This window comes from Phaseolus vulgaris, chromosome 8, assembly GCF_000499845.2.
Source record: "Phaseolus vulgaris cultivar G19833 chromosome 8, P. vulgaris v2.0, whole genome shotgun sequence".
Taxonomy (NCBI): Eukaryota; Viridiplantae; Streptophyta; class Magnoliopsida; order Fabales; family Fabaceae; genus Phaseolus; species Phaseolus vulgaris.
The window spans coordinates 54,258,852-54,285,724 of record NC_023752.2 but is presented as its reverse complement, the minus strand read 5'-3'; the positions used below and the strand labels follow the sequence as shown (position 1 = coordinate 54,285,724).

Genomic DNA, 26,873 nt, shown 5'->3' with positions numbered 1-26,873 from the left:
AACAAGGAAACAAAATCGTCGCCCTTCCTTTTCACCCTTTCATCCTTTTTCTCTTTCTTCTCTCTTCAATTTCTCTCATACTTCATTTATTCCAAAATCTGATCACGTCATGCTATAACTGAGGAGTCAGATTTTCAAACAGAGTAAGTTCATCTTTACTCTAAAGATTCCTTATTATTTGTTTTTCTCTATGATTTAGTGATCAATCTTGATGGAGTCAGTTGAAAAGAGTAATCCTTTCAATTTATTCTACTATATATTGAATTTTTGTTTTGTTTGGATAACTTGCATTAGGCCCTTATATCTTGAAGCTTATCCAGATTGAGGAGATAAAATTCTAGACGTTGCTTGGAAAGCGATCAAATAAGGTAAGGGAAATTAACTTTAATTTTCAATAGTACCCTAAGCTAGAAGATCTGAATGTAGAGGGGAAGTGGTCCCAAGTTTCAATTTCTCTTGCAGGGATGTTGTTTGACAAAATTGTTTGATTTTATGTTGTGTGAACATGTATAAATATTAGATTTTGATAGTTTGAAAGTTAAATATTGTTTTTTATGTTGGAAAGGTTATTGAATGTTATGAATTTTGAAATATTGTGTGATTGAATGATAAGTATTATATATGAATGATGAAAATTGTATGAAATTGATGTCATACGTTTTGGATAATATATGAATTGTTGTTTGATGGTACATTAAGTATGAAAAGTCTATGCTTAACAGAGAGTCTCTAGCTTCACTGATGATCTAAGTCATATAGAATAAGATATTAGATGGTGAGAAGCTGATGACAGAGTTCATACGCACCCAGTCCCACGATAGACACTCGGTATTAGATGTTTGAACTTATCCTAATCATTTATGTATGGATTAGATGTTAGTCTCTGGTAGGGACATACTTAAGGAGTCTTCCAGAAGACAATGGATTCATGTGTAGTAAGTGTGATTGAAATGAAATCAAAGTGATATGGATTGAAATGAAATCCAATGATTGTGATTGAAAATAGATCCATGTATGATATATATGAATGATGAAATTGATATTGAAATTTTATATGACAACAGTTAAAGAAATGTTTATAATTGATTTGTCTAATTGTGTTTTTATTTTTGCGTGGATTAAGTATGTTGTGGAATTTCTTTTCATTAGCTTACCCACTTTTTTGTTGTGTTGTGAACTATTATGACTGAAATACGTACACGAACACATGATCATACACGTGTTGAGAGGGTATGAAGGGCTTTAAGATGTTGTTTTGAACCTTATATTGTAAATATTTATATTTGTATAAGTCATAATATTCTAATATGAATATTTTGAAAAACTCTAAGCTTCTATAGAAACATATAGAACTTTTATTGTAATAGTTAAATGCAATTTCTGGGATGTTACAATGAAATTGTTGGAATAAATGTTGTTTGAATTTGTAATTAACAAAACTCTTTCATGTGTTTAAAGCTTTGTATGCAAAAATATTAAGTAAACATAAATAAATAGCAAGATTTGCGCATAATAAAAAATCCATATTTACAAACTCTAAAAATAAAATATTTTTTTCCATTTTTTTTTGTCACATCTTTTAATCTACATAAAAACTATTCACTTTTTACATTCACAAATTGGTAGTAAATTATATTCTTTTATTAATTATACTTTTATTTTCCCTTAAAAATTTAATTAATTTAAATGTATGTATATATATTTAATGTGATGAAAAATGAAAATGAAAAAATAATTAATGTGACAACAATTTTATTATATATTTCTTAATTGCATGTGTGATTTAAAGACATATAACTTTTTAATATATATTTTAAATTACTACATTATCAAACTATCATTAAATACTTAAAATACTTAAAAGAAACTTATACGGATAAACAACTGAAAAATTAATATAAATTCTAAATGTTTAAGAATCACAAAAGCAAAACTGAATTGGTAACAAATAGAGGGTGGGGTTTCCCTTACTCTCATGGGGTCGGACAAAAGTAAGGTGGCTTGGTTGTCAGTTTTTTCTTAAAAACTTGTTTTTATTTTAATATATTTTAAAAACAAAATCATTTATGTAGATAATTTTTAATTAATTAGTTAATATCATAACATGAAAGTTTAATATTTATAATTATAAAACTCATTAAGTATGCTCTTAACAAAGACTAACATCTAATCCATACATCAAGGATCATGATACGTTCAAACATCTAATACCGAGTGTCTATAGCGAGACTCAATTTGTATGAACTCTAGCATCAGCTTCTCACCAATTGAATTAGATCATAAGTGAAACTAGAGGATATCTGTTAAATATAGGTTTTTCATACCTAATGTACCATCAAATAATAACTCAAACGTTATCCCAAATCTATGACATCAGTTTCATACAATTTTCATCATTCATATATAATACATATCATTCAAACACATAACATTCAAGAACTTTTTCAACATAAAAAATAATATTTAACTTCCAAATTATCAAAATATAATAATTATACATGTTCACACAACATAAAATCAAACAATTTTATCAAATAACATCCTGTAATAGAAATTGAAACTAGGAATCACGTCCCCTCCACATTCAGATCTTCTAACTTGGGTACTGTTGAAATTTAAAGTTTGCTTTCGTTACTTGAGATTCCTTATTCTGATGGAAATTCTACCTCAAATGGGGGAACCACTCCAAAATTTAGGAACCTAGAGAAAGTTATCCAAACATTACAAAATTTTAGTATGAGCTTAATCAAGTTAAGAGAAACACTTTTCTCAATTGACATCGCTAAGATTGATGACTAAATCATAGAGAAAAACATAGAATAATTAATCTTTAGAGTAAAAATTAACTTACTCTGATTTAAAATATAATCGGATAGAAATGTATCCTGACTTCTCTACTGCAACATGGTGTGATCAGATTTTTCAATAGATGAGGTATGAGAAAGAAAATAAAGAGAGAAGGAAGAGAAGAGAAGTTGGGAGAGAGAGGAATATAGAGAGAAAACGTGGGTTGAGAAAAGAAAGAAACAACAATAAATTTTAAAATCCTAAAATCAATAAAGCAAAATGAGATACAAACAAAATACAATGATTCTTTATCTTTTTTGTATACATTGTCAAACAATGATACATTGACCACACACACTTTTTATACAACCACATTACAACTCCCAATACTATTATTTTAATATTTTTCATATCTTTTAGTTACAAATTTACCCTTTATTATATATATTTAATTCTAAATCCGTCACATCAAAAGTTGTATACAACTCCACAGGTTGTCAAAACATCATTTGTAATCTTGTTTTGTAGGAGTATGTAGAGCATACTCCAAGAAAGAGATAAAAAAAGTCACTAACTATTCGCAATAACTCATCAAAACTGTCGAAAGAAATTATATTTCTTCATATTTTATGGACCATACTACAAGAAAAAGAAAAGGAATAAGAAGTGATTAATAATCATAAATAATAGGCTTTGTCACTCTAGTCGTTGTTTTGTAGAGTCTATAGGAACCCCACTTAGCTCAGAACGCACCATGCATGTGGCTATAAATGTAAGATTATCACAGTGTTCCATCCATCCAAAATCAAAAGCACCAGTGAGTGATTCAGATAAACCATTGTGGCAAAAATGAAGAGTGTGTATGTACCATTTTTGAGTTTGGTAGCTGTGTTAGTCCTCACAGTTGCAGCCACAGAGCCACCAAAGGCCCTGACTTGTGAGGAAACCAAATCTTTAGTGACACCATGCTTAGATTTCCTCACCGATAAAACCAATACTCCTCCAACTCCTTGCTGCCAAGGGTTGAATAAATTGATAGTTTCAACACCCACAAAAGAAGAAAAACTTGCTGCATGTAAGTGCCTTAAGGAAGCAGCCTCTCACATTCCTAACTTTGATTTTGGCAGGGTCAATAACCTTCCTAAAGTTTGTAATATTAATGTGAATTATCCCATCTCCAAGGACTTCGATTGCGAGAAGTGAGATTTCTTTCTTTTTTTATATCATTATTCATGTTAATTTTACTCCTTCATTTACTTTTCTAACATTATTTTTACTTTCTTTTCTTCCTCTTCCTTTTCAGTATTATAAAAAACTAGCCCTGAGAAGGAGATGAGACGTTAGAAATGGTGGATTATGCTTTGAAGTTGTCATTTTTTTTTTCAAAAATAAGATTGTTTGTCTAGCTTGCGTGAAAGAAAGTGTTATGTTAAAACTCATAATTAATGAGTAGCTTTTCATGTTGTTGGTATCCTCCATTTATCGTTTTTTAGAGAGTTTACCTTTACATTTAATTAATATGAATCGTTTATGTTTAACTAAGATGAATCGTTTGTGTTTTTACATTTCAGATAGCCTAATCCAAAATAAATTTAATTCGAAAAAAGATATCATTTTATGACACCTGATTTGATGTATTACGTTAAACTTTAATTATAGCTCTAATTTTCTTAGAGCAAACCAATTGGTAAAAGTACGAAATCAATTGCATGTGTATTTTAAAGACATATAATTATTATATATAAATTTATTAATTGCATGTGTATTTTAAAGACATATAATTTTTAATGTATATTTTTATTATTATATTATTAAACTATCAATAATACTTAAAAACAATATGCTAATAAAAAAACAAACTTAAAACAAACTATATTAATATAAATGTAGAACTCTTGCAAATTTGTGTGCTTTATTTTGCAGCATGAATTATAAGCACGATGGTTGAGTTATTGGTTTTTTTTTTATAAAATTAAAATTAGTATAAAAAACTATCTAACATCAAAAAAATTTATATAATAAAAATAGTATAAAAATTAGGATATCCTCAGATATCTCCTTTAATTTAGAAAATTAAACGGAAATTCTAATTATTTCAGAATCACAGGAAAAACAAAGATATCAGACAAAAGTATGGGGTCAGTTGTCGTTTTTCTAAAACAAAAAGTGTTTTCATTTTAATATATATATTATTTTAAAAATACATTTAATTTTGTAGATAATTTTTATTAATTATTTAATGTTTTAAATTTGAAAATTAAACTTATTATTATTTTTATATGTTAAAGTATTTTAGATTATCATTTTGGTTTTTATATTAAGAATTTTGATTTTTATATTAAGAGTCAAAAATCAATTTAATTCTGAAAAATTTTAAAAATTTAATATGGTTTTAATTTTTTTTAAACCATTTATTGTAGTTCATTTTATTAAATTATTCTCATTAAAACAGATATATCTCAGCAATTATGTCACAATATATCAAATTATATGTATTAATTATTTTTAAAAAAAAATCAATGAATTATTTTGTAAAGTTGAGACTACATTAAATTAAACTTTTTTTAAAAATTGAGATCAGATTTTTTAAAAAAATTTAAAGAATAAAATTGATTTTTTATTCTTGATTTAAAAAAAATATTTAAGTTATTTATTTTATTATAGTTATTAATTAAAATTTAATTTATAAGTATTAATAAATTAAGTTACACATATTACTACATTTGCATTTTCCAGATGATATACCAAAACCAAATATACCTTTTGTTCTATCGAAAAACAAATATACAACTTTCCCATTTTTTTAATGTGTCCAAGACACACTAAAAAGAAAAAAAGGAATTCAACGTTTATAAAATACAAATTCTTCCTATAACTTCATACCTTCTTTTTCTATTAAGTCCAAAAATACCTTTCAATTGAAACACAAATTAAAATTAACAAAACATCTAATTTATATTAGTTTCTTTTTAATAAAAAAAAAAATTGAAAATTCGGATCCAGGTTGAGCAAAGTCCGGGCCAAAGTCGAATTGAGTCGGTATGGGCCAAAGTCGAGCCAAATCATTTTGGGCCAAAGTCGAGCCGAGTTAACCCTGTGCCAAGTCGAGCTGAGTGGCCGATATTAAGTTGCCCCGAGTCGGCCGAAGCCCATATCAAGCTGAGTTTGCCCATCCCAATGTCTATTCAAGCCGGTCCAAGCCCATATCGATCTGAGTCTTTCAGGTCTGATATCGAGTCGAGCGGGCCCGGGTGGATATTTAGAAAACCAGGCCAGGGCTGATATAGAGCCGAGCGGGCCCAGGCCAATGTCGAGCCGAGTGGGCCAAGGCCGATATTGAGCTGAGCGGGCCCGAGCCAATGTTGAGCCAAGCAAGCCCGAGCCGATGTCGAGCCAAGCAGGTTTGGATCGATGTCGAATCGAGTAGTCCTGGGCCGAAGTCGAGCTGAGCGGGCTCGGTCCAATGTCGAGCCAAGCAATCCCGAGTTGATGTTGAATCGAGCCGTCCAGGCCGATGTCGAGCCGAGGAAGCCCGGGTTGATGTTGAGTCGTCCGAGCCCGGACTGATGTCAAGTGGACCGGGCCCGGGCCGATGTTGATTCTTCTAGGACGAGGCCAAAGTCGAGCTGAGCAGGGTAAGGCTGATACTGAGCCGAGGGGGCTTGTGCCAATATCGAGTCGAGCTAGCCCAAGGTGATATTGAGCTAAGCGGGCCCGGGCGGATGTCGAGCCGAGCGGAACCGGGCCGGTGTTGAGCCGAACGGACCCGGCCCGATATCGAGCCGAGCGGACCCTGGCCGGTGTCGAGCCGAACAAGCCCATGTCGATATCGAGTCGAACGCGCCCGGGTCGATGTCGAGCCGAGTGGTTGATCTGGTTGCGATTTCTTTAATTTCTAAATTTTAATTCTAGACATTTTAAATTTCACATTTTAGAATTAAAGAATAAACACATTCTAAAATTCAAGAAAAAATACATTATGAACTTTTACTTATATCTTATTAAGTATGTATTATGAGAATATTTACCTAATTGATCTAAATAGTAAAGAGAATTAAATTTCTTCCAAATTTATATCTAAAAATTCATTTTTCATTAATTTAAAAAAATTTCTTATACAGACTAATCTGCAAGCATGTGATTCAACCTTAAGTGGGGCGATCCCATAAAATCGATTCACATGTTCTACTCAGGATGGGCCAGTCTTCATTTTCACCATTTGACTTGATCATTATATATTGATTTTTGTACAATGGTTATTGTTTTCTTTGAAATTTAATATCATTGAGATATTGTTAGGTGAATAGATTTTGGTATCTTAAATTATGAAGATCTTAAATTCTATTGTGAATACAACTTTTTGTGAGAATAAATTAATTTCTTATAGTTATCATGGATTGTTATGTGAGCTTATGAGGGTGCAAGTTGTATTTGAGTAATTTATAATTATGTTGGGCTTTTGAGTTATCTAAAAGTTGTAACTTTATTGATTTTGGATGAAATTTTAGAAAGTAATAATTTTCAAAGCAAATATAGTAGGAAATCAACATTTGCTTTTGACTCCATTTTTGTTAGAGTGAAAATAGAGTAAAAAATCAACCTTGTCCTCGGTCATATTGTCATTAAAGGACATAAATCACTAATGCAAATTATGTATTTTACAACGACATATTAGGCAGGTTAAATGAGAACTATAAATAAAAATGCGGTGGTATTTTTGTAAATATTTGGCACATATTACACAGGTTCGCTATCCAACCGGTGTAATATGTCTTGTTCAAAGAAAAAAAAAATTAAATTTTTTTTATTTTTTGGATTACATATAACTCCGATTAGACAGAGGAATCGGTGTTATATGTCATTCCAAAATTAAAAAACAAAATAAAAGTTTTTAAAAATGACATATAACACCGATTTCTCTATACAACTAGTGTTATATGTCATTCCTAGAGTTTAAAAAAATTTAGCTTTGGGCACTACATGTAACATCGGTTGGAAAGAGGAACCGGTGTTATATGTAATTTCTAGATTAAAAAATGTTTTTAAAGTTTTAAAAATTACATATAACACCAGTTGGGCTACGCAACCAGTGTTATATGTCATTTCAAAATAAATAAATAAAAAGATATATTACACCGATTATTACTCATAAATGGTGTAACATATGTTTTTATCCTATTTTCTTGGCTCGCGCTCTCACGTCCCATTCGCACTACTCTAAGTTTTCTTCGTCGTTGTTGTTGCCTTTGTCGCCGCCACATTGCCACCACAACTCCGTTCACGTTACGCTCTAGGTTAGTTTTTTATTTTTATATATTTTAATTTTAATTTTAATTATTATTTGGTATACAGTTATTTATATAGATAATTATTTTTATTATATTGTATTGGGAATATAATTATTATGTTTTAAATTGGGTAATTGTTATTTGTTGAACATCTTGGTAATGAGTCTAGGGGTGATCGATCCTCGACATTGTGTACTGTGTTTTATAGTGTATTATGTTTGAAATATAATGTATTATATTTTACTTTTTGAATTGTGGTTTTATTTTTTATATGTTGAACGTTTTGGTAATGGGTTTAGGGTTTTAGTATGTGACTCTGGAGCACATATAACACCGGTTGTGAGTCCCAACCAGTGTTATATGTGTCTTTTGGGGCACATATTTTTTAATATTGTATTCAAATTTTGGTACATATTACACTGCTTTTTAAAAAATCTAAAATATTTTACTCAAGTTTTACAATAAATATTTGAAACTTAACGAATGTTAAAAAACTTCCATTATTTTTTTAAGCTTTTAGAATAAACCTTTGAAAGTTAATGAAGGTGAAAAAAACCTCTCTTATTTTGCTGAGTTTTTACAATAAATATTTGAAACTTAACGAATGTTAAAAACCTTCATTATTTTGCTGAGGTTTTAGAATAAACTTTTGGAACTTAACTAAGGTTAAAAAAAACTTTTGTTATTTTGCTGAGGTTTTACAATAAATATTTGAAACTTAATGAATGCTAAAATAGAACCTCCATTATTTTGTTAAAGTTTTATAACAAATCTTTGGAACTTAACGAAGGTTAAAGACCTCCGTCATCTTGCAGAGGTTTTAGAATAAACTTTTAGAACTTAACGAAGATTAAAAAAAATTCTGTTATTTTACTGAGGTTTTAGAATAAACCTTTGGAACGTAATGAACGCTAAAAAAAACCTTGGTTAATTAAATTCATTACTCGGGTTATATTAACCTCTGCTAAAGAACCTCCGTTGAAACCCTTTTTTTCTTGTAGTGTCTTTTATGTACAAGTTTAACTTTCTTGTGTTATAAGAAAGTTAGAGCTTTGGTTTTAGAGTAAAAAAAACTTTAGGAAGTAAAAGAAACTATTTATATTTTGGCAATACCTTGGTTAGATTATCTGAAAGTAAGGTGACTTGATCATAGTATATATTGAAAGAATATTTTCTGTTTTATTCAATCTGTCTTTCATCTATAGCAATGATACATATATATAATCATAACATTAGAACCGTACACAACCGTCCATAATTAGTCTTAATTACAGACTCATTAATAGTGATTATATTCCTGTAATTAAGTCTAATTAAGTCTAATAATGATTTTATCCGGTAATATATATATATATATATATATATATATGATAAACTTGATCACAATATATTGATTTTTATGTAGGAGTTTATGTTTTGTTTGAAAATATGTAAATATTTGAAATTGAGTGAGAATTGTTTGAGTACTTTGAATTCAATATCGTTGTGATATTGTTACTCTAAATATATCTTTGCGTGCTAAATTATGAAGATTTTAAATTGTGTTTTTGAATATTATTTTTTATGAGAATAAGTTAATTTCTTATAGATATCATGGATTATTTGTAAGATTTATGACAATGCAAGTTATATTTGAGTCATTTATAGTTATGTGGGCCTTTTAGTTATCTAAAAGTTGTAAATTATTATATTAATTATTGGTGAAATTTTAAAAAGCGACAAATTTTCAGTCAAACATAAACATTTGTGCAATAATAAACATGCTTACTTTTTTACTTGTTATTTGTACAATATATGGAGATAGAGTGTAGGAGTAACATCTAAAAAAGAATAAAAATTTAGTTTATATGTTTTTAAAAAAAAATTATACTTATTCATATCTTTTCTCATGTTTAAGTATTTTTTTTAAATATATTATGGTTTGTAAATGCTATATGAAAATTTATGTTATATAGTTTATGGTTGATGTCTGATAAGGGTGTTACAAGTGTGTGCATATATATAACAAAAATATTATTAGTAAAAAATAATTTAATAGAGACTAATTTTATAGACAAAAAATAATTAGTTATTATATTAACTAAATTAGATATTATTTTAGAGAGTCCAAAAATATCAGTACATAAAGTAGTTCCTATTATTAATAAATAGTTTCTAAATAAGATACCGATTAGAAACTATTTATTAATAATATAAATCACTTCAAATACCAATAATTTTCTTTAATTTCTAAACTATTAACTAATTTAGTTAATATAGTGACTAATTATTTTTAGTCTCCAAAATTAATATTTATTTAGTAATTTTCTTATAATGATTAATCTGTCCATAAATATTAAACATATTAATAAATAAAATTTAGTTTCAACATAAATTTTACATTCTAATTTAATGATATGTTGAGACATAAACATATCTATGTGTTTAATTTAATCTTAAGTAGATTTTAGTTTATCTGACTTTGTCCTTTCTTTATTTGTTAAAATATAAGTTGTTGATTTAATTCTTCATATAAACAAAAACGTTTGTATGTTTGCATGATGATCTTAACAAACTTATATTTGTTTTCTTTATACCAATGATCTATATTTTAACAAATATAATTAAGGTGTTATAAATACACACAACATTGAAGAAGATTCTAACCCTCCGTAAAAAAAAAAAAAAAAAAAAAAAAGGAAACAGAATCGCCGCCCCTCCTTTTCACCCTTTCATCCTTTCTCTCTTTCTTCTCTCTTCAATTTCTCTCATACTTCATCTATTTCAAAATTTGATCACGTCATGCTATAACTGAGGAGTTAAATTTTCAAACAGAGTAAATTCATATTTACTTTAAAGATCCTTTATTCTTTGTTTTTCTCTATGATTTAGTGATCAATCTTGGTGGGGTCAGTTGAAAAGAGCAATCCTTTCAACTTATTCTACTATATATTGAACTTTTGTTTTGTTTGGATAACTTGCATTACGCCCTTATATCTTGATGCTTATCCAAATTGAGGAGATAAAAATTCTAGATGTTGCTTGGAAAGCGATCAATTAAGGTAAGGGAAACTAACTTTAATTTTCAATAGTCCCCTAAGCTAGAAGATCTGAATGTGGAAGGGGAGTGGTCCCAAGTTTCAATTTCTCTTGCAGGGATGTTATTTGATAAAATTGTTTGATTTTATGTTGTGTGAACATGTATAAATATTAGATTTTGATAGTTTGAAAATTAAATATTGTTTTTTTATGTTGGAAAGGTTCTTGAATGTTATGAATTTTGAAATATTATGTGATTGAATGATAAGTATTATATATGAATGATGAAAATTCTATGAAATTGATGTCATACATTTGGGATAATGTATGAATTGTTGTTTGATGGTACATTAAGTATGAAAAGTCTATGTTTAACAGGGAGTCTCTAGCTTCACTGATGATCTAAGTCATATAAACTAAGATATCAGGTGGTGAGAAGTTGATGAGAGAGTTCATACACACCCAGTCCCGCGGTAGACACTCGGTATTAGATGTTTGAACTTATCCTAATCCTTTATGTATGGATTAGATGTTAGTCTCTAGTAGGGACATACTTAAGGAGTTTTCCAGAAGACGATGGATTCAAGTGTAGTCAGTGTGATTGAAATGAAATCAAAGTGATATGGATTGAAATGAAATCCAATGATTGTTATTGAAAATAGATCCATGTATGGTATATATGAATGATGAAATTGATATTGAAATTTTATTTGACAACCGCTTACCCTTACTTTCTTGTTGTGTTGTGAACTGTTATGACTGAAACACGTACACGAACACATGATCATACACGTGCTGAGAGGGTCTGAAGGGCTTTAAGATGTTGTTTTGAACCTTATATTGTAAAAATTTATATTTGTATAAGTCATAATATTCTAATATGAATATTTTGAAAAACTCTAAGCTTCTATAGAAACCTATAGAACTTGTATTGTAATAGTTAAATGTAATTTATGGGTTGTTACAATGAAATTGTTGGAATAAATGTTGTTTGAATATGTAATTAACAAAACTCTTATATCTGTTTAAAGCTTTGTATGCAAAAATATTAAGTAAACATGAATAAATAGCAAGATTTGCACATAATAAAAAATTCATATTTGCAAACTCTATGTTGAAAAATACATAAATCATAAAAGTGACCTTGTATACTTTAAGTAAAAATAAAATATTTTTTTCCATTTTTTTTGTCACATCTTTAATCTACATAAAAACTATTCACTTTTTACATTCACAAATTGGTAGTAAATTATATTCTTTTTATAATTATACTTTTATTTTCCCTTAAAAATTTAATTAATTTAAATGTATGTATATATATTTAATGAGATGAAAAATGAAAATGAAAAAAATAATTAATGTCACAACCGTTTTATTATATATTTCTTAATTGCATGTATGCTTTAAAGAAATATAACTTTTTAATATATATTTTTAATTACTACATTATCAAACTATCATTATATACTTAAAATACTTAAAAGAAACGTATACTGATAAAAAACTGAAAAACTAATATAAATTCTAAAGGTTTAAGAATCACAAAAGCAAAACTGAAATGGTAACAAGTAGGGGGTGGGGTTTCTCCTTACTCACATGGGTCGGACAAAAGTAAATATATATATATATATATATATATATTATTTTAAAAACAAAATCATTTATGTAGATAACTTTTAATTAATTAGTTAATATCATAACATAAAATTTTTAATATTTATAATTATAAAACTCATTAAGTATGCTTTTAACAAAGACTAAGATCTAATCCATACATCAATGATCATGATACGTTCAAACATCTAATACCGAGTGTCTATAGCGGGACTCAGTGTGTATGAACTCTAGAATCAGTTTCTCACCTATTGATATCTTAATCTATATGAATTAGATCATAAGTGAAACTAGAGGATCTCTGTTAAATATAGGTTTTTCATACCTAATGTACCATCAAACAATAACTCATACATTATCCCAAATGTATTACATCAATTTCATACAATTTTCATCATTCATATATAATACATATCATTCAAACACATAATATTCAAGAACTTTTCCAACATCAAAAACAATATTTAACTTCCAAACTATCAAAATATAATAATTATACATGTTCACACAACATAAAATCAAACAATTTTATCAAATAACATTCCTACAATAGAAATTGAAACTAGGAATCACGTCCCCTCCACATTCAGATCTTCTAACTTGGGTACTATTGAAATTTAAAGTTTGCTTCCGTTACTTGAGATTCCTTATTCTGATGGAAATTCTACCTCAAATGGGGGAACCACTCCAAAATTTAGGAACCTAGAGAAAGTTATCCAAACATTACCAAATTTTTGTATGAGCTTAATCAAGTTAAGAGAAACACTTTTCTCAATGGACATCGCTAATATTGATGACTAAATCATAGAGAAAAACATAGAATAAATAATTTTTAGAGTAAAAATTAACTTACTCTGATTTAAAATATAATCGGATAGAAATGTATCCTGACTTCTCTACTGCAACATGGTGTGATCAGATTTTTCAATAGATAAGGTATGAGAAAGAAAATGAAGAGAGAAGGAAGAGAAGAGAAGTTGGGAGAGAGAGGAATATAGAGAGAAAACGTGGGTTGAGAAAAGAAAGAAACAACAATAAATTTTAAAATCCTAAAATCAATAAAGCAAAATGAGATACAAACAAAATACAATGATTCTTTATCTTGTTTGTATACATTGTTAAACAATGATACATTGACCACACACATTTTTTATACAACCACATTACAACTCCCAATACTATTATTTTAATATTTTTCATATCTTTTAGTTACAAATTTACCCTTTATTATATATATTTAATTCTAAATCCATCACATCAAAAGTTGTATACAACTCCACAGGTTGTCAAAACATCATTTGTAATCTTGTTTTGTAGGAGTATGTAGAGCATACTCTAAGAAAGAGATAAAAAAAGTCACTAACTATTCGCAATAACACATCAAAACTGTTGAAAGAAATTATATTTCTTCATATTTTATGGACCATACTACAAGAAAAAGAAAAGGAACAAGAAGTGATTAATAATCATAAATAATAGTCTTTGTCACTCTAGCCGTTGTTTTGTAGAGTCTATAGGAACCCCACTTAGCTCAGAACGCACCATGCATGTGGCTATAAATGTAAGACTATCACAGTGTTCCATCCATCCAAAATCAAAAGCACCAGTGAGTGATACAGATAAACCATTGTGGCAAAAATGAAGAGTCTGTATGTACCATTTTTGAGTTTGGTAGCTGTGTTAGTCCTCACAGTTGCAGCCACAGAACCACCAAAGGCCCTGACTTGTGAGGAAACCAAATCCTTAGTGACGCCATGCTTAGATTTCCTCACCGATAAAACCAATACTCCTCCAACTCCTTGCTGCGAAGGGTTGAATAAATTGATAGTTTCAACACCCACAAAAGAAGAAAAACTTGCTGCATGTAAGTGCCTTAAGGAAGCAGCCTCTCACATTCCTAACTTTGATGTTGGCAGGGTCAATAACCTTCCTAAAGTTTGTAATATTAATGTGAATTTTTCCATTTCCAAGGACTTCGATTGCGAGAAGTGAGATTTCTTTCTTTTTTTTTTTATCTCATTATTCATGTTAATTCTACTCCTTCATTTACTTTTCTGACATTATTTTTACTTTCTTTTCTTCCTCTTCCTTTTCAGTATTATAAAAAACTAGCCCTGAGAAGGAGATGAGACGTTAGAAATGGTGGATTATGCTTTGAAGTTGTCATCTTTTTTTTTTTCAAAAATAAGATTGTTTGTTTAGCTTGGGTGAAAGAAAGTGTTATGTTAAAACTCATAATTAATGAGTAGCTTTTCATGTTGTTGGTATCCTCCATTTATCGTTTTTCAGAGAGTTTACTTTTACATTTAATGAATCGTTTATGTTTAACTAAAATGAATCGTTTATGTTTTTACATTTCAGATACCCTAATCTAAAATAAATTTAATTCGGAAAAAGATATCATTTTATGACACCTGATTTGATGTATTACGTTAAACTTTAATTATAGCTCTAATTTTCTTAGAGCAAACCAATTGGTAAAAGTACGAAATCAATTGCATGTGTATTTTAAAAACATATAATTAATATGCTAATAAAAAAACAAACTTAAAACAAACTATATTAATATGAATGTAGAACTCTTGCAAATTTGTGTGCTTTATTTTGCAGCATGAATTATAAGCACGATGGTTGAGTTATTGGTTTCTTTTTTATAAAATTAAAATTAGTATAAATAACTATCTAAATCAAAAAAAATTATATAAAAAAAATAGTATAAAAATTAGGATAGCCTGAGATATCTCCTTTAATTTAGAAAATTAAACGGAAATTCTAATTATTTCGGAATCACAGGCAAAACAAAGATATCAGACAAAAGTATGGTGGGTCAGTTGTCGTTTTTCTAAAAAAAAAATGTTTTCATTTTAATATATATATTATTTTAAGAATACATTTAATTTTGTAGATAATTTTTATTAATTAATTAATGTTTTAAATTTGAAAATTAAACTTATTATTATTTTTATATGTTAAACTATTTTAGATTATCATTTTGGTTTTTATATTAAGAATTTTTATTTTTTATATTAAGAGTCAAAAATCAATTTAATTTTGAGAAATTTTATAAATTTAATATAGTTTTAATTTTTTTAAACCATTTAATGTAGTTCATTTTATTAAATTATTCTCATTAAAACAGATATATCTCAGCATCTATGCCACAATATATCAAATTATATGTATTAATTATTTTTAAAAAAAATCAATGAATTATTTTGTAAAGTTGAGACTACATTAAATTAAACTTTTTTAAAAAATTGAGATCAGATTTTTTAAAAAAATTTAAAGAATAAAATTGATTTTTTATTCTTGATATAAAAAAAATATTTAAGTTATTTATTTTATTATAGTTATTAATTAAAATTTAATTTATAAGTATTAATAAATTAAGTTACACATATCACTACATTTGCATTTTCCAGATGATATACCAAAACCGAATATACCTTTTGTTCTATCGAAAAACAAATATACAACTTTCCCATTTTTTTAATGTGTCCAAGACACACTAAAAAGAAAAAAAGGAATTCAACGTTTATAAAATACAAATTCTTCCTATAACTTCATACCTTCTTTTTCTATTAAGTCCAAAAATACCTTTCAATTGAAACATAAATTAAAATTAACAAAACATCTAATTTATATTAGTTTTTTTTAATAAAAAAAGAAAAATTGAAAATTCAGATCCAGGTTGAGCAAAGTCGACTCAAGTCCATGACGAGCTGAGTCGTTCGGGCCCAAGTCGAATTGAGTCGGTATGGGCCAAAGTCGAACCGAGTCAACCATGTGCCAAGTCGAGTTGAGTGGCCGATATTAAGTCGCCCCGAGTCGACCGGAGCCCATATCAAGCTGAGTTGGCCCATCCCAATGTCTATTCAAGCCGGTCCAAGCCCATATCGATCTGAGTCTTTCAAGTTCGATATCGAGTCGAGCGGGCCCGGGCCGATATCTAGACAACCAGGCCAAGGCTGATATAGAGTCGAGCGGGCCCAGGCCAATGTCGAGCCGAGCGGGCCAAGGCCGATATTGAGCTGAGCGTGCCCGAGCCAATGTTGAGCCAAGCAGGCCCGAGCCAATGTCGAGCCAAGCGGGTCCGGATCGATGTCGAACCGAGCAGTCCTAGTCCGAAGTCGAGCTGAGCGAGCTCGGTCGAATGTCGAGCCTAGCAATCCCGAGTCGATGTTGAACCTAGCCGTCCAGGTCGATGTCGAGCCGCGGAAGCCCGTTTTGATGTTGAGTCGTTCGAGCCCGGACCGATGTCAAGTGGCCCGGGCCCGGGCCGATGTCAATTCATCCGGGACGAGGTCGATGTCGAGCTGAGCGGGGTAACGCTGATACTGAGCCGAGGGGGCATGTGCCAATATCGGGCCGAGGGAGCCCAGGCCGATATTGAGCTGAGCGGGCCCAGGCCGATATCGAGCCGAGCGGACCCAGGCCAGTGTTGAGCCGAACAGGCCCATGTCGATGTCGAGTCGAACTCACCTGAGTCGATGTCGAGTCGAGCGATTGATCTGGTTGCGATTTCTTTAATTTCGAAATTTTAATTCTTGACATTTTAAATTTCACATTTTAGAATTAAAGAAAAAACACATTCTAGAATTAAAGAAAAAATACATTATGAACTTTTACTTATATCTTATTACGTATGTATTATGAGAATATTTACCTAATTGATCTAAATAGGAAAGATAATTAAATTTCTTCCAAATTTATATTTAAAAATTCATTTTTCATTAATTTTAAAAAATTTCTTATACGGACTAATACGCAAGCATGTGATTCAACCTTATGTGGGGCGGGCCCATAAAATCGATTCACATGTTCTACTCAAGGTGGGCCAGTCTTCATTTTCATCATTTGACTTGATGATTATATATTGATTTTTGTGCAATGGTTATTGTTTTCTTTGAAAATATGTAACTATTTAAAAGTGAGTCACAATTATTGTTTGAGTACTTTGAATTCAATATCATTGAGATATTGTTAAGTGAATAGATTTTTGTATCTTAAATTATGAATCTTAAATTCTATTTGAATACAACTTTTTGTGAGAATAAATTAATTTCTTATAGTTATCATGGATTGTTATGTGAGCTTATGAGAGTGCAAGTTGTATTTGAATAATTTATGATTATGTTGGGCTTTTGAGTTATCTAAAAGTTGTAACTTTATTGATTTTGGATGAAATTTTAGAAAGTAATAATTTTCAAAGCAAATATAGTAGGAAATCAACATTTGCTCTTGACTCCATTTTTCTTAGAGTGAAAATAGAGTAAAAATTCAACCTTGTCCTCGGTCATATTGTCATTAAAATGAAAAATAGGACATACATCACTAGTGCAAATTATGTATTTTACAACGACATATTAAGCAGGTTAAATGAGAACTATAAATAAAATGCGGTGGTATTTTTGTAAATATTTGACACATATTACACAGGTTCGCTATCCAACCGGTGTAATATGTCTTGTTCAAAGAAAAAAAGTTTTTAAAACAAACTTAAAACAAACTATATTAATATGAATGTAGAACTCTTGCAATTTTTTGTGCTTTATTTTGCTGCATGAATTATAAGCATTGAGTTATTGGTTTCTTTTTTTATAAAAATTAGTATAAAAAATTATCAAACATAAAAAAATTTTATAAAAAAAAATTAGGATATCCTGAGATATCTCCTTTAATATAGAAAATTAAACGTAAATTCTAATTATTTCATAATAACAGGCAAAACAAAGATATCAGAGAAAAGTATGGTGGGTAAGTTGTCGTTTTTCTAAAATAAAATGTTTTCATTTTAATATATATATATATATATATATATATATTATTTTAAAAATACATTTAATTTTGTAGGTAATTTTTAATTAATTAATTAATGTTTTAAATTTGAAAATTAAACTTATTATTATTTTTATATGTTAAATTGTTTTAGATTATCATTTTAGTTTTTATATTAAGAATTATGATTTTTATATTAAGAGTCAAAAAATCAATTTAATTCTGAGAATTTTTAAAAATTTAATATAGTTTTAATTTTTTTTAAACCATTTAATATAGTTCATTTTATTAAATTATTCTCATTAAAACAGATATATCTCAGCCATTATGTCACAATATATCAAGGTATATGTATTAATTATTTTAAAAAAAATCAATGAATTATTTTTTAAAGTTGAGACTACATTAAATTAAACTTTTTTTTAAAAATTGAGATTTGATTTATTTTTATAATTTAAAGAATAAAATTGATTTTTTATTCTTGATATAAAAATAAAAAAACATATTTAAGTTATTTATTTTATTATAGTTATTAATTAAATTTTAATTTATAAGTATTAATAAATTAAGTTACACATATCACTAAATTTGCATTTTCCAGATGATATACCAAAACCGAATATACCTTTTTTTCTATCTAAAAACAAATATACAACTTTCCCATTTTTTTAATGTGTCCAAGACACACTAAAAAGAAAAAAAAAGGAATCCAAATTCTTCCTATAACTTCATACCTTCTTCTTCTATTAAGTCCAAAATACCTTTCAATTGAAACACAAATTAAAATGAACAAAACATCTAATTTATATTAGTCTTTTTTTATTAAAATAAAAAATTGACTGAAAAAAACAATTATAAAAAAATATATATATTAAAAAATAATTTTTTTATAAAAACATAAAATTTGTAAAATATAGTATTAAGAAGTGGACTTTAAGCCTAACTCAACCCCATAAAACCGACTATATATTATGGGTGGTCCGATAGCGAGTGACACTCGTTAGGATAGGCTCGAAGATGGCTCTGATACCATATTACGAAGTGGACTTTAAGCCTAACTCAACCCCATAAAACCGGCTCATAGGGTTGAGGTTTGCACCCACTTATGTACAATGAAAGGCTCTAATCTCTAGTCGATGTGGGATCTCCAACATATAGTGTTTAAGTTGAATCCTTTTTATTTAAAAAAAATGTGTTTAATGTTATTTATATTTAATTATTAAAAAAAGTTAAATAAAAGTATTAAGTTATTTAAACTAATTTGTATAAAAAAATATAAATTAAAAAATGACTAATTTTTTTTCAATAATAAAAAATATGCTATATAATTTAATATATGTATATATTTAATCTGATAAAAAATGAAAACGAAAAAATAATTAATTCACAACAGCTTTATTATATATTTCTTAATTGCATGTCTACTTTAAAGACATATAATTTTTTTAATATAAAAATTTAATTACTATATTATTAAACTGTCTTTAAATACTGAAAAAAACTTATGTTGTTAAAAAAAAACTCAAAACAAACATAACTTCTAACTGTTTCGTAATACAGCAAAACAAAGATACGGAAACAAGTAGGTAAGGGTGGGGAAAAAATATAAATTACAAAATTCAATACATAATTATTTAATCCATATTAATTTTAATATATTTAAATAGATTTATTTCAAATTTAAATTCATATTTTTGGATTTTAAATCCAATCTAGATACATTTTTTTATTATCCAAATTACATTTTGGGTTGGATTTTGACTTGGTCTGGTCCAGGTTAAGCCAAGACAATCCAGACCCAGGTTGAGCAAAGTCGGCCCAAGTCCACGACGAGCTGAGTCGTTCGAGCAAGTCGAATTGAGTCGGTATGGGTCAAAGTCGAGTCAAGTCAACTTTGTGCTAAGTCGAGCTGAGTGGCCGATATTAAGTCGATCAGGGCCCATATCAAGTCGAGTTGGCCCATGCCAATGTCTATTCAAGCCGGTTCAAGTCCATGTTGAGCTGAGTCTTTCGGGTCCGATATCGAGTCGAGCGGGCCCAGACCAATATCCAAACGACCGGGCCAGTGCTGATATAAAGCCGAGCGGGTCTAGGCCGATGTCGAGCCAAGCGGGCCAAGGCCGATATTGAGCCGAGCGGGCCTGGGCCAATGTCGAGCCAAGCAGGCTCGGACCGATGTCGAGCCAAGCAGGTCCGGACCGATGTCGAAACGAGTAGTTCCGGGCCGATGTCGAGCTGAGCGGGCCCGGGCTAATGTCGAGTCGAGCAATCCCGGGTGGATGTCGAGCCGAGCCGCCCAGGCCGATGTCGAGCCAAGCAAGCCCGGGTCGATGTCGAGTCGTCCGGGCCTGGGCCGATGTCGAGTCGCCCGGGCTCGGGCCGATGTCGATTCGTCTGGGCCCAGACCGATGTTGAGCTGAGTGGGGCAAGGCCGATACTGAGCCGAGCGGGCCTGTGCCAAATGTTGATTTTTTTTTGTATAAGAATTGGGATATCCCTGAAGTGTCTTATTTTATTTTATTTATTTATTGTTGATAAAAAAATAATGGTCACATGATGAAAGCTCAGAACGCACCATGCATGTGGCTATAAATATAAGACTCTCACAGTGTTCCATCCATACAAGATCAAAAACACCAGTGAGAGATTGAGATAAACCATTGTGACAAGAATGAAAAGTGTGTTTGTACCATTTTTGTGTTTGGTAGCTGTGTTAGTCGTCACAGCCATAGGGCCACCAAAGCCCCTGACTTGTGAGCAGACACAATTCTTAGTGAAGCCATGCTTAGATTTTGTCACCGATAAAACTACTGCCCCTTCAATTTCTTGCTGTCAAGGGTTGAATGAAGTGATAGTTTTATCACCTACAAAAGATGAAAGACTCTTTGTATGTAAGTGCCTTAAGGAAGAAGGCTCTCAAATTCCTAACCTAGATCTTGGCAGGACCAAAAGCCTTCCTAAACTTTGTAATCTTTCTAAGACCTTGGATTGTGATAGGTGAGATTTCTTTTTTTTTATATATATTTATTATTCATGTTAATACTGCTCCTTCATTTACTTTTCTGACATTGTTTTTTCTTTCTTTTCTTCCTCTTCCTTTTCAGTTTATAAAAAACTAGTCCCGAGAAGAAGATGAGACATTAGAAATGGTGGATTATACTTCAAAGTTGTCATTTTTTTGTTGAAAATAAGATTGTTTGTTTAGCTTGCATAAAAGAAAGAGTTATATTAAAATTGATAATTAATGAATAGTTTTTCATGTGTTAGTTGGTATTATTTTTTTTTTTTCATAGAGTTATGTTAACATTTTTACATTTAAATAAGATGAATAGTTTGTGTTTCGTTAAAAAACGAATAAACGACTACAGTAACAATAAGACCTATTCAAAACTTTTAGAAAATCATACTTAATAATTATATATATATATATATATTTAATGTGATTGAAAACTGAAAAAAAAAAATTAATGTCACAATCATTTTATTATATATTTCTTAATTACATGTACGTTAAAAAAATATAATTTTTTAATATATTTTTAATTACTATATTATCAAACTATCACTAAATACTAAAACAAACCAAGTAGAGGGTGGGGTTTCCTCTGGACCGAATGTGATAAGACAAAAATAGGGTGAGACTGGTTTATTTTAATATATATTATTCTAAAAATAAATTGAATTACGTAGATAATTTTAAATTGATTAATTAATGTTTTAGTTTTATAAATTAAATTTATTTATTATTTTAATATGTTAAATTATTTTAGTTATGGTTTCTATACTAAGGATACAATGTTAATTTCATTTCAAATGTTTTTAAAATTTAAGATATTTTAAAAAAATTTAAGAGAATTTAATGTAATTCATTTTATTAGTGATTCTCATGAAAAGAAATAAACCTCACCGATTAAATATTATTATAATATTAAATATCATTAAATACTATTAAATATTATTAATACTATTAAATATTATTAAATGTTATTAATATATTTAAATATTATTAAATATGATTAATATTATTAAATATTACTAAATATTATTAAATAATATTAATGTTATTAAAAAATACAAATATTATTAATTACATTTTTTTATTAATCAGAATTAAGTCATTCAAATATTTCAAATTTTAAAATTTTAAAAAAGCATATAAATATTTCAAATTTTAAAATTTGAATATTAAAGTGGATTGTTATTAATAAAAAAACAATAATTACATAAATTTTGGTAATTTAAATTAATGTATGCATGACTTAGTTTTGATTAATAAAAAAACATTAAAAAAAATTAATCTTAAAATTTTAATATTAAAATAAATTCTTATTAATAAAAAAATAATTATATTATTATTTTTAATATAAATTAATGTATGTATGACTTAGTACTGATTAAAAAATGTCATATAAATATTTCTAATTTTAAAATTTTAATATTAAAATGGATTCTCATTAAAAATAATAATTATTATATAAATTCTTTTAATTTAAATTAATGTGTGACTTCAATTTTTATGAATAAAAATATTATATCAATATTTTTAATTTAAACTTTTTAATATTAAAATAAATTTTAATTAACAACATTAAAACTCATTAAAATAGATTCTTATTAATAAATATTTTTAATTTATGAATTGTGAATAATGTAACATAAATTCGATTATTATTGGAGAGAGATGAAAGCCATTGATGAGAGAGAAAAGCAAAAAGAGGATGAAAGAGACATTCACGTGTGTAGTGTGTGCGCCACATCATCAATAATTAACGTTGTTGGTGAAAACATAACGGAAGGGACCAACCATTTTAAAAAATTTTGGGACCAAATTGATTTTTTTAAAACCACTATATTGAATTGAATATTGACCCAAGTAGGGACCAAAAAGGTAATTAAATCTATTATTAATTATTATTGATATTATTAAATATTAAATGTCCTGCCCTCCCGCAATTTACAATTATTTGCATAATGTCTCTTATTCGTTTATTAAGTTAAGTTCTTTCATTTTCATGGTTCATGATTACTTCTTCTATTACTTCTTTTATTATGATCTATATGATCCTAAATTGTATTTGGTATCAGAGCCATAACAACTCTCAATTTTTTATATTTAGTTTTCTTTGGGGGGAAGTAACACCGAGATAGTTATAGTTATAAAAAGAAGTGTTTAGAAATCTTGAGGACATAAAAATTTTGTTATTCTTCATTCTTTCAAAAGTTTTAGTGTAGCACTGAAAGGTGTTTATACGCTGGTCACCCTTGGTCCTGATAGTAAAGCCTAACAAGGTAGTAAATTCGTTGGTCATAGGTGGTCCCGTGACATGGAAACTAGAGAAAGAAGTAAAATACCAAATTTTCTTAGGTCCTTAAATGATTAGGGTAAATATAAACAAATTGTAATAAGAACTCCACAACAAGAAGCTTCATCTTCTAATCAAGAAAATAAAAATAAAATAAATTTGCAAATAGCAGAAATAGAAAATTCATTACATAATTGGTCAGTACCGATAGTTAAAAAATGTGAAGTATATAAACAACATAAATTTTGATCTGCACTGATGGGGCTACTAGGGGTTATCCAGGTCTTGCCACTTGTGAATGTATTTTCTGTGGGAGTATGGAGGAGTTTATTAGAGCTTTCTTTGTGTTTCTTGACATTCAGGCTGCTTTGGTTGCTGAATTTATGGAGTTATATATGCTTTGGAGGAAGCTCAAAAGTTGGGTCTTACTAATTTCTTGCTGGAATGTGACTCTGCCTTGGTTTGTGTTGCGTTTACTGCTAGGACACATATTCTTTTGATGCTTCGTAATCGATGAAATACTTGTCTTAATTACTGTGGAAAAATAAGGTTTAGGATTACTCATATTTTCATGAAGGGAATGCGTGTGCTGATAAGTTGGCTAATTTAGGATTTATTCATAGAGAATTCGTTCATTGGTATAATAGGCTTCCATCTAGTCTGTTCTTAGAATTCTTTATTAATAAGTATAGTCTACCTATGTATCGTTTTCGTTAACATATGGTATTTTGTCTAGTCCCCCCATATTTTTGTATTTTCTTTTTTTTTTTCTTTTTTTTGATAATATTTTTTTCATGTGATGACAAATGATTGTTGTTACTTGAGGTGTCAACCTAGTTGAGATTTCAAGTAGCATAGTGATGCCTAACATGAAAACTTTTTATAAATTTTGGTACGCAATTCAAGATAAAATACATATAGTCGAATCACCCAGGAACAAAAATTAATAAGATTTTAAATTTTTTAGAACAATCTCTTTTAGATCAACCTATAAAGGATGAATATAATTTTATTCATTTAGGACTTATTCAAGTTGTTGCAAGACCAACTATAGATATTTTAAATTTATATTTATTGATATATTTGTATTGGTATTGATGAGATTTTTTTATATTGAATTGGTTTCTGTTTTTCTTTTATAAACATTTGCGTAATAATAAAAATTTATTTTAAATATAAGAAAAAAAAATTTAATTTCGATATAAATTTTACATTCTAATTTAATGATTATTTGTGGTATAATTTGTTTTTAATAAATTGAAAACAATAATTTTCTCTCCAAAGAAAACCATTATACTTTAATTTTTTTTCCATCACTTAAGCACCTTGACCATGTAAAAGGGTTGTTTTATGTCACCTCTACATAAAAATTAATCACTTTTTACATTACTCTATTGGATTGTAAAAATAATGTAATTTGATCTAACTAATAAACTTAAAAAAATACTATTTTACACTTATTTTTATATTAAGAACATGATTATAAAAAAACGTGTTAATTTATTCTTTTAGAAATAAAAAAAATTAATTTAAATGCTTATTGTTTGCAAATTTCTCAAGTTAAATAATTAACACTACCAAAAATCATGATTTTAGATGATTATGTGGGCTATACAATAAGAAACCATTTTAAAAAATTTCATGACTAAACATGAAACATATAACAACTAAGAATTAGAAAATACACAATTAATACTAGGATCCTCCTTCTATAACTCTGGTATCTATTGTTGGGTCTATTAGTGTCTAAGTTCAAGAGGGGAGGGGTGAATTGGAGTTATAAAATTTTCGCTAACATAAACTGGTTTACAATGTATCAAAAGAAAAAGAACATATTGATTTCAAAGGGAAAAGATTAATTTTTCCAATACACTTTAACAAAATCAGAACTTGTTCAGATTAGGATTAAGATCAAACAGAGAAAGTTAATAGAACCAAATTGGTTAATTTTCAAACAGTTTGAAGAACACAATTTATACCAAAAGATCAACCAAGTTCTTTCAACACAAATCTTCAAAGAAAATGAATCTTTAACCAAAATTTAATGAAGAAATTGTTTGTCCTTAAACCAATTAAAACACAAATCCAAAAGGCTTTGTTTATGATTAAGAAACTTTTTCAGATCAAGAAGAACAATTTGAGTAAGCCCTGAAATAACAGGTTCAATTTTAAATGAACAAAATTCTTTCTTAACAGATTAACCAAAATGACAGAAACGAGTGCAAGGATGAGAAGAATAATGCAAGCACACTTTATACTGGTTTACTCATAAAGAGCTACATCCAGTTTCACCTTACTCAAAGTTGGAATTCACTAAAAACCAGTAGCAATCAATTACAACACATAGTAGTTCTTGAACTCTACAAGAACAATACAACCAAAACCGAAAACCCTATTTCAGCACACCTTGCACTCCAAGAAACCCTATCAAAGAGTGACTTACACTAACACCTTTTACAAGAATGAATAAGGAAGGATAACACCTGAAATAAGATTCAAGAACTCAAAAACAGTAGTTCAATTGCAGCAGAACCGCACCAACACCTTCACCAAGATCAAGGCTCTCTTGGAACAAACACACTTGAAGATCTTTTTGAAAAACCTTTCAAAAAAATCATTCCAATCCTTCTTCTCACACAAAAAACTTTTAATCTCTGTAAAAACCGTGATTGCTTAACACCCTTTCATGTGAGAAAAGCCTTTCATTATATAGAAACCAGTTTTTAACAACTTTTCAAAAAACAGTTAAAAAACTATTATAAAAACAACAGATTAAATTTAAAACTAACAAATTATTTTTCAGGAAAACTGCCAGCTCAGCTTAACTGAAATAACTGACTGAACTGCACTTTTGGTGCCCTAACAGAATTTTGAAAATCCTTTCAGCAGAACAAAAATAAACCTATTGTTTTTCAACCAAACAGATTTATTTTTGTGCAGTAATCTGATTCTTGAGAAAACTTTAAAAATCTTTTTGGAAAACATTTAATCACTTCATGTGCTTGATCTTACCACCTTGATTAGGCATCTAGGATAGGTCATGTACTTAGACACACACTAACCTAAAACAAGATTACCTAAAATA

General features: G+C 28.6%; 2 long non-coding RNA genes across 2 annotated transcripts; both read left to right on the top strand.

Moving 5' to 3' along the window:
* The first annotated feature begins 3,590 nt into the window (after positions 1–3,590).
* On the top strand, positions 3,591–4,329 carry LOC137826396 (uncharacterized). The gene is made up of 2 exons (XR_011083484.1): positions 3,591–3,986; positions 4,091–4,329. It is a non-coding gene; the product is annotated as an uncharacterized lncRNA (long non-coding RNA).
* Positions 4,330–14,299: 9,970 nt separating this feature from the next.
* Positions 14,300–14,974, top strand: LOC137826229 (uncharacterized). Its single transcript, XR_011083434.1, has 2 exons — positions 14,300–14,695; positions 14,804–14,974. It is a non-coding gene; the product is annotated as an uncharacterized lncRNA (long non-coding RNA).
* Positions 14,975–26,873: the final 11,899 nt, after the last annotated feature.